At 38.9% G+C, this 9529-nt stretch overlaps 1 long non-coding RNA gene across 1 annotated transcript in view; it reads left to right on the forward strand.

Moving 5' to 3' along the window:
* The first annotated feature begins 9276 nt into the window (after positions 1-9276).
* The window catches only part of LOC111738349, a 4645-nt gene continuing 4392 nt past the window's right edge, over positions 9277-9529 (forward strand). Inside the window, exon 1 of the long non-coding RNA XR_002779821.1 lies at positions 9277-9462. This is a non-coding gene — a long non-coding RNA (uncharacterized LOC111738349). The remainder of the gene's footprint in view (positions 9463-9529) is intronic.

A 9529-nucleotide genomic window follows, 5' to 3' on the forward strand; every position in this document is an offset into this window, starting at 1 on the left:
TCGTAGTAAACAGATCCCCTGACTACTACCCCTACTAATGTGAAGAGAAAACATGTTGACGCTTTGTATTTCCTTAGCAGTCCTTTGTTTCCAGTACCTATAGTCTTATCTCTGAATCTTATTCTGGAGCTTAAGTCAACAAGATTGAGCAGTATATGAATTTAATTATAAATGTTTCAGTTCTCAGAAAATAAAATTCCTAAGAAATCACCAATAGTCTTAGCACCTATAGACCTATAGAACTGTTACCATTTGGGGGAGATTTGAACTTCGGTGTCACCCCAGCGGCTAGGGGTATAACGGTGCAGAAGTGTGGTTGGTATTTTCCCTCAGTTCTTCCTCACTGACACAGTGAAGAATCACAGGTCAGTGAGATTGAAAAAGATTTATTAAAAGTATATTTTAGAAAGACGAAGCACACTCCAAGGAGGAACATGATTTTAGCAAAGAGAGCTGTGACAACTTAGAAGTTGGAATACCCGAATTATATTTGGGCCGTGATGGGTGGTAACAAAGGCATTCTTAGGTGATTGGCAAGTGAGGTCATTTTGATTGACATTTGGCTACTTTATAACTCTTTGCCTAGTGCACATGTGCTTACCCAGAATTTAGTCTGTTATAATTAGATTCATGAACTTCCAGGCATAAACATAGCATTATAATGACAGTATGAGGCAGCTTAGATTGTGGGCAAATTAGGGATAGGGTAGTACCTTCCATGCAGGCGTCTGTGGCCAGATTAAACCAGCTAAGATTATGGCCGTCCTATCTCTGGGGATGCAGGAGGGATTCTCTAACTACCAATGGGGTGTTCTTTGGGCGTTCTCTAGGCTGGGCATCTATTCCTTTGTTACCCTGTAGCTCTTGTCTGACTAGCTACCTAACACTATGACTAGAATTTTGGTCCTGATTTATACTCTTTCTTGCTGCTAGTTCTAAAGCAAGTCTCCAAATCTGTTTATTTAACATCAGACAGTTTTCTGATTTCTAAATTGGCTGTTCGCTATATTGTAGGATGCTTGGCAGTATCCTGGCCTCTAACTAGACCTCAGTAGCACCCTTTTAGTTTTGATAACCAAATGTCTCTAGATGTTGTCCAATGTCCACTGACGGGCAAAATCACCCCCAATTGAAAACCGTTGGTCTAGTATTTAGCCTGGGCATCAAGAAATTTTCAGACTCTCCAGGAAGATTCTAATGAGCAATTAAGGTTGAGCACTGCAGATCTAGAGAGTGATACTTTTTAAATGTAAAATGCATATGAATCACCTGGGGATTTGTTAAAACGCAAATTCTGATTCAGTACGTCTGGGGTGGGCCCAAGATTCTGCTTTTCTAACATGCTCCTTGATGGAGGTTCTCAGTCCACTCATTGCATAGCAAAGAAGTGGTCTTTACAATTTGCCTGAGGGCTGTACTTACACTTAGTACCTTTACCTTGGGGTTACCCCCAAGTAGCTTATCCCATAGCCCCCAGAGAAAAATGGTTATTGGTGATTGTTGAAGCAGGGTACCTACAGTCTCCACAGTAAGCAAAGATGCCTGAATACATGGTCACAGAGAAATTACTTCGAGTGAATTATTCACTTCTTAGGGAATACTGGCTACGGACCACATACTGCATTTCGCCAGAGTAAAAGTTGCCAGCAGATTAGAAGAAAACTTCCCTACAGTTTGCAGCTTGCCGTTGCCAAGGAAGAAAGCCAAACAATGCCTTGAGTTGCCAGCCTTATTCAATAATACACTTCACACTGCCAGTCTGCAGAAAGGCTGTGTGTGCGACTGAGATTTCCCTCTGCTGCCCGAGCTCACCTGCAGCATTCCTTCGGCATTTGAAAGTCCACAGCTTTAACATATGTCACAGGGGTTAAACAAACGAGTCAAGAGAGCAGATTTTTAGTTTGAAGAGAGATTTCAGGAAGTCAATTCTAGTCCCCACAGGACAGAGGTCAAACTACAATCCAGTTAAGACAGACTAGCCTTCTGGAATTTACACAAAACTGTGGAAATATTACGTTTCCTTATGCTCACAATACAGGAGAAGAGGGTTTGTGCAACTCTGTTCTGCTTTGGCTTTTGTCTAAGAGAAATGCTCTCATTTCATTTCGGTGGTACTTATTTGCACTAAAATCATTTCAGAAGAATATCCTCTCTCACCTGTAAATTTTAGCTGGGAACTTGACAAATGCTAGTGGCTAAGGAATCTTCTGAGCATATTATTTAAATCATACTGGCTCCAAAGAAGAAAATGTCATCTCATTGTTTGGAGATCTACAGTGAAGCATAAAACTATCTATGGATTCTCAGGTTGGCTCAATGCATGATATGTAATAAGACTGTACTTGTCACCTAAAAAGGGGGAGGGATGTGTATAATTTTGACTACTGACTGTCCAGAGAAACCATTCTAATTAATTTTAGAGAGTGCTTTAAGTATAGAAACTGTAAAGATTTCTCATCTTCTTTTCTTTATGTCCCTAAGGGACAATTCTAAACCAATTGAAGTACATGGAACACTGCTTTATTCTGAATAGAATTTACCTCTCTTTTTCTGGAAACCTTATACCCAGTCAGACTCATTAAGCGGCTCCCAGCTGCCTTTTCTCTTGACTCTATCCTAGCTCTTCTCAGATCATCCTCCAAGAACATTCGGCAATGTCTGGAGACGTTACTGGTTGTCACAACTGGGGGTTTGCTACTAACATGTCATGGATAGGAGTCGGTGATGCTGCTAGATGCTCTGTAATACACAAGACAATCCCCCACAACAAAGGATTATCCAACCTAAGACGTCAGTTGTGCTATTGTTGAGAAACCCTGTCTTAGGTTTTTAGAAGTTCAAAGAAGATCCTCAACTAAAGACTGCTGGAGACTACAGACCTCATCTTACCCCCTAAAATTCTGCTCTAGAAGACAGAAAAGGGGGAAGAGAAAGAAAAAGAACTCCTACAAGTAACTCCTTTACTTCTCTGTGAGGACAGAGCACTTCTCATTTCTTGTTTCTCTGCTACCCCAGAGGGGAACGGTGACTGAGACATAGTAGTTATTTAATAAATATTCATTTAAGGAATAAATCAATCTCACCCTTCAGTTCAAGGATGTCTTCATATAAGAAGGCTATAAAGCAAGCTTTCCTGTGGTCAGCAACCTTTTTTCGGGCTGTGTAGTATAGCACGGTGCTTCTCAGACTTGAATGTGCATATAAATTACCTGAGGCTCTTGTTAAAAATACACAGTTAAAAATGCAGATTATGATTCACTAACTCCAAGACGAAGCCTGAGAGTCTGCATTTCCCAAAAGCTTCCAGGTAAAGTTGACACATTTCTAGTCACACTAAGCAGCAAGAGCAGGCTCCCTCTAGACTTGGAGCCAGGACGTTTTCCAGTTTTCTCAGCCTCCATGTCCAATTGTAGAAAACAGGAAGGAAACTAAAATTTCTGCTATGCCTACATGAAAAAAATTATTGTGATGACTAAATTAAAAAAATTATGTCCCGACATGATCTAGAAACTTCACAAGGGACTTCAAAAATCACATAAACTAAACTCTTCAATTTTTAAATGAGGCAACAGAGGCCCAAGGACCTTAACGTGCCCAAGGTCACACTGGTGATTGATTGGCTGTAGAGTCTGAACCAGATTCTCACCTTGATTCCAGATCTGGCCATCTCTCTCCTCTCTGTGTGCTGGCTGCACACACTGCCTGGTGCTCAGCACTGTAATTCTGGCTGTTGTTTACCGGTCTCTGCTTTTTTTCTTGATAGTGTTACATAATGCCTTGGCCAAAAATGAACCCCAACTGCTCCTCCTTCAAGTCCACCTGCCACTCCATACATATCCGATTGCCACATCCAGTGAGATTGGTAGGCTGAAATCAATCATAACATTCTGCTGTTCTATTTTCTGCATCACGATGTCCTGATAGTGGGTTTCACTCCCCTGATGTATGAGAGAAACACAAACCAAATTAACCACAGGCAAAAAGAACAGTTAGCCGGGTGCCAAACAACAGAGCAGACATCGAGCTGGGATTAAAACCCCACATTTAGATTCCCTGTGCTTGCTCCAAACCTCTCCAGAGAGAACACAGCTCTTCACTGTTTACATCAAACCCTCATTAGTCCAACAACCTGTTGTCTTAATACTAAAAACCTGCTGCTCATCAATAGCAATTTAGGTGAAGGGAAGTTATATTTAAAGAGAAACATTCTATCATTTATAGGTTCGCTTTAAGAATCCTACTCTCCAATTGTCTCAAAATAATCTTGGGTCTGCTTTTCTTCTCCTGCAAAGTAGATAATACCGTTTTGAGAACTCAAGTCGTATTCCTGTCCTGAGTCTTGTGCCTCCCAGTTGAAGCATTCCTCTGAGTCTCGTGGGTTTTAAGTGCCATCTAGTGGTCAATCTTCAAATGTTAAAAACAATGCAATAAAGTAACGAGCAGAGCTGAGTCTCTAGGTGATGGGATAATCTCTATACCTGAGAATCACCAGATCTGCCATAAGTGAATTGTCAATATTTGAAATTTTTAAATGTGTTTAAATAATCTGCATATAGGTTTAAGCATCCTTTTAAAAAACTCTCTTGTAACTTCTCAATCAAAAAGCATTTGCAAGATCCTCGTAATTAGTTTTTCTAATTAGTCGTCTAATGTATTGGTTGTCTAATATAACAGACAACTGGAGAATTCTGTATAAAATTGTAATTTGAAAGACAAATTTTTAAACCATAAAAGTAGTTTAGCCCTTCGTACTATCTTTCATTAGTGTTTTCTATTTGTTTTGACAACTCTGCCCACTTCTTCCACTACAGAGAAGAGCACCTCAGAATTTTATTCTACAGAGAGATGGAAAAGTCTTTCCCTGCTTCTTCTTCCCTGGAAAGGAGAGAGACGAGAAAGATGGCACTTCCCTTCTCTTCCTCCACCCACGTCAGCCCATAGTATCTACTCCTTCCTAGGTCTGTAATCTCCTGGCCCACCACCTGCACTCAGGGAATCTGACTGAATGCTATAGGACTTGAGCTCCTCTGTAATTTTCAGTACAATGACAGACAAATCGGGGTGGGTAGAAGTTAAGAAACGTGTCTACAGACTTATCACCAGATCATAACAGAGTTAGAGTTATTATTTAGATTTCCAGCTCCTGGTCTGATGATTCTTCTAGAGCAAAAGGAATTATAGCAGAAATGTACTTATAAAAGTAAGCCCCAGGTACTCGGAGAAATGAAGAACAGCTAGAGAGATATGAAAACACAAATGGAGAGTGCAAAAGGAATTTTCATTAAAAATGACTAGATATCCTTAAACAGCAACTACTATTAAATGCAAGCTCACTGTCATTTACTTCATTTGGTTTTTAATAACATTTGGTTTTTCTGAATAAAAATGTTAACTATGGAAAATAGCATAATGTGAGAGTCATAGCTATCCCTCACACATCCAATAGAAATAGGCCTATTAAAATCCTTTGATGTTGTTCCCTCTATGTGTCTAGGTATAAATATTGGAATCAAATGTATACGAGCTTTTGTCATGTGTTTTTTTTAACATAATAATATATATGAACATTTTCCCATGTCATTAAATATATCCAAAACAAAAATATTCCATCACACAAAGGCGTCGTGTTTAATTTAACCAATACATACTGGTAGACATTAGATTGTTCCTGAACTCTAGCTCTTATATCTAATTAATTCTAAGATGAAATGTCCTATATACAAATAAGAAAATTATAAATAGTTATTGCAAATTGATTTCTAGAACTTGAATACTGGGTCAAAGGATGTGAATGTATTTAAGTTTTGTGATACACAACAACAAACTGATCACTAGAAATATAACCATCGATGAACCCTCGCCTGGACTTTGTAAGAGAATAAGGATGACACTTTCTCTGAGGAGTGAGGCCACTGCAACCCACCCTCCCCTCGTCAGAGTGTCTCCTTGAGCATCCAGTAGGCCCAATTAAAACACTCAATCTTTTAATTTCACAGTGCACGCCTGTGGGTCTTCTGGCCTTGAAACTCCAAATACCTTCAGAATTAGCTCAGGGTCTCTTGCAGGTACACACAAGACAATCACAAGTGCATCCTCTGGTCTCTCAAGGAAATAAGAGAAGTAGTGGTTGTTCTGTCTTCTACTTTTCTGTATAAATTTATATAAAATTCTGTTCATACTTTGCAGTAACTTTTTTTTCACATAGTGCTACTATATGTGCATGAAAGTCTGATAATTCCCCAATATTAAAATTATATTCTTTCTCTTTCATATTGGTCCGAAAGGGTCTTTTGTTTGTGAGACTGTTTTATTTCCCTAACAACCTCATTAGAATGCCCGTGTCCCATGAACCAGCGTTTCTGTGGACATGGCTGCCTGGTAACAATCGTAAAGGTAAAACTGACAATGTAACTTGGAGACATTCCACCTGAATTCACTTAATAGACTATTTTACAACTGACAAATTTTAAGAATGATACTCAGGTTTCCCTGACTTCTTATACATTATTATTTTCTGGATAATAGGTGGTATTTTTTTTTCTTAAAAAGAATACTTAAAATATTTTTAAATATATACCAAAACCATTACTCAGATGGATAAATTCTATTCCAAATTTAAAGAAAAAAATTCTTTTTGTTACAGTTTGCTTTTTCATCCCTGTTTACGTTCTCTTCAAGAAGCAAGAAAAGCTCATCAGTTTGCCTATCATTAAACTAAAGCGGAAGTTAAGGAGTTTAGGTGAAAATTCCCAATTTTTCTCCTCTCCAAAACTGTCAGAGGGGGTTTTCAGCTCTGAACTCAAACATAATAACAGCATTGGTTGAAAATGACTAAATTCACATTTTAATTAGGTTTAATGCTCTGAAATGGCCAAACCGTTTTGATTTAGAAAAATAAAAGGTGGCAATTTCATATAGCATGAGCTAATAGGACAATTTATAATCACCAAATCATAAGTAGTAGATCACTAGAAGCAAATATCAAGAAGTGTCCGTACGGTGGGTTCTGGTGCTTGCTGTCAGTCCCTCATTGGAGATACACTGCTGACCGCTGAGCCAGCGGTGGCTGGAGGAGTGTTCTCTACAGGACTGTGGCTCCAGGACTCTTTTCCTGCCAACATCTTCTCACACGGTTCTGCATAGATTCTAATTTAAGGCCCATGCTGCTCTGGACTATTCTACACATGCTGGCCATTTCCTAATATAATGAGTGGATAAGTGGGGGCAAGGACAGGTAAGGGCCCTACCATTTATATAGAAAAGGAAAAGCACTGGGCTGGACACATCCTCAGGCAGACCAAGAGGTAGCTATACTGACTGACTCATCTATGTTCCACCTGCCATACTCACTGCCCGTGTCTATTAACAAATGACTAGGTTGAGATCCAAAACAGTTATAAGAGTTGGGAGCAGTCTCTCTCAAGTGGAGAACTTCAGCTTTTCCTCTTCATCGCATAGAATGGTGAGAGGAAGATCCACCTCCCCAAGCTGCCAAGGAAAGCATCACTCACCAAGATGCAAAGGCCTGCAGGAAGGAGAGACGCAGCTCATTATAAAGTCAGCTTTTGAAGCAGACTTGTTGATAAGACCTCCTATGCCTATTTGAGCTAGAGGAGGTAAGAATCAATGAGAAGTGACAGGGCAAAATGGGAGCAATAGGAGGAAAGTCTAAGTCCCACTCCTTGTTATGCCAAAGATATGTCATTTCCATCGGGTCAGGTGGGCATGTATGCAAAGTAGCTGGGCCAGAGCTGCCTTCTTATTATTCACGTAGATTCTAGAAACTGTGGGGAGATAGCTGGGAGGCAGGAAGAGAGAAGTGGGGTAGAAAAGCAGAAGCCAGAATCACAATTCCTATGGAGGCAACTGTGTACTTTGGAGGCCTTCTTGCAGGGACCTCAGAAAAATTCGTACATAAGTCCCAGGAAAACAAAACAGCACATCCTTGCTTACACAGAGAAATCACCCATCCATTATTGTTGGCTGGGGAAGATGCAGTGCATAAGAAAGGATTACAGTGTCAAGCCAGTAGGTACAAAGGCCTCTGACCTTTTACTCTGTTTCTTCCCCATCACTCCAACCCAGAGTAGCCAAGAGAAGTGTAGAAGCTGACCACACCACCTTCCAACTACAATCCATCCAGCCATAGGATAGGCATCTGTGGAAATTAGGTTGGAGATGATATTAGAGTTGGACTCAACTGAGTTTTACCATCTACAACTGCTCAAGAGGTAGTTAAGAGGCAAGAAAAAGAGATGTAACAGAGCATAATTAAAAGCAATGGATGGAGAAAAAGTATTTTCATGTTTCTATATCACCACCAAGTTCAGACTGTTCAATAAGCCAGATACACTAGCATCTGGACTGATGAACTCATTGAAATGTCTAGGTCTCTGTGGTTTCATTTACTAAAAGTTCAGTTTTTACAGTATAATTGAGTTCAAAGACGAGAAATCACCAGTATCAATTAGAAAAGAGATCAAGATAAACTTTCATCTGGAGAGAAACTACATCAAATTAAACTAAATAGAATTCGTAATTTGGTTTTGGCTCATGCATGTCACACACAATGCCCAAGGAGCAGATAATCAAGTCCAAATAACATTATCAGCAGAAAAAAAAGAGTTGAATTTAATTTATTTAATTGGTGAGGTATAGAGAGAAGAATAAAACTAGTTATATCTTGTGTTCAAAAAGTATAGTTGGTTAAATGATTTTTCTCTTTTTAGATCTCTCAAAAATTCTGATTCATGAGTCACAGATCACAATAATACATTTGCTCTAACATGGCTGAATTTCAGAATTTGATTTTGTGAAGTCGAGGAAATTGAAGCCTGATATAATGAGACTACTTCACGCAATGCTTTTCCAAGGTTATAAAAGATGTTAACTACTTTACAAATCTTCACCATAGCCCAGCCCCACCACAAGGTAAAATCAAATGGACATTATTTACTCATTATTAGAGATATGTCTTTTGTTAAAATCATTAAACCCAAATATTATTTTCTCCAGGTCATTAGTTTGGAAATTTTCTTATAAATGTTAATAATATACTTAGCTTCCTGTGAGATCTTATAATCGTATTAGTTATTTTACTCTCTTCACCTTGGGCATTTAGGATCTTGAGTTTAATATCTCTGAAATTTACGAAGCTTGTCTAAAGAGGCGGCCACAGTGGTTTAACTTATTTGTTAAATAGTAACTAGATTTTGGTTGATTTCTCATCTGTCCAGAATTCTTGAACTTCAAATTGTCACATTCCTCCCAATTTTCTTAAGGCAGATCTCTGTTCTTCAGACACTTGAGACAAGTATGTTTCTTCAAAGCAATTCTAAAGTTCAAATATAGCACATTTCTAACCATCTGCTTCTACAAAACTTCAATGAATGTTTCAAACAACAAGTTTTCTATGTCCTATAGCTAGAAGCAATGTCTGCATATCCTTCCCGTAAGAAACAGGTAAGGCTTCTATTTATTCAGCAATATATAAGTAATAAGTTGAGAGAGGCATGGAATTGACAAACTG

Source organism: Pteropus vampyrus, unplaced genomic scaffold (genome assembly GCF_000151845.1).
Source record: "Pteropus vampyrus isolate Shadow unplaced genomic scaffold, Pvam_2.0 Scaffold37, whole genome shotgun sequence".
In the NCBI taxonomy this organism is placed as follows: domain Eukaryota; kingdom Metazoa; phylum Chordata; class Mammalia; order Chiroptera; family Pteropodidae; genus Pteropus; species Pteropus vampyrus.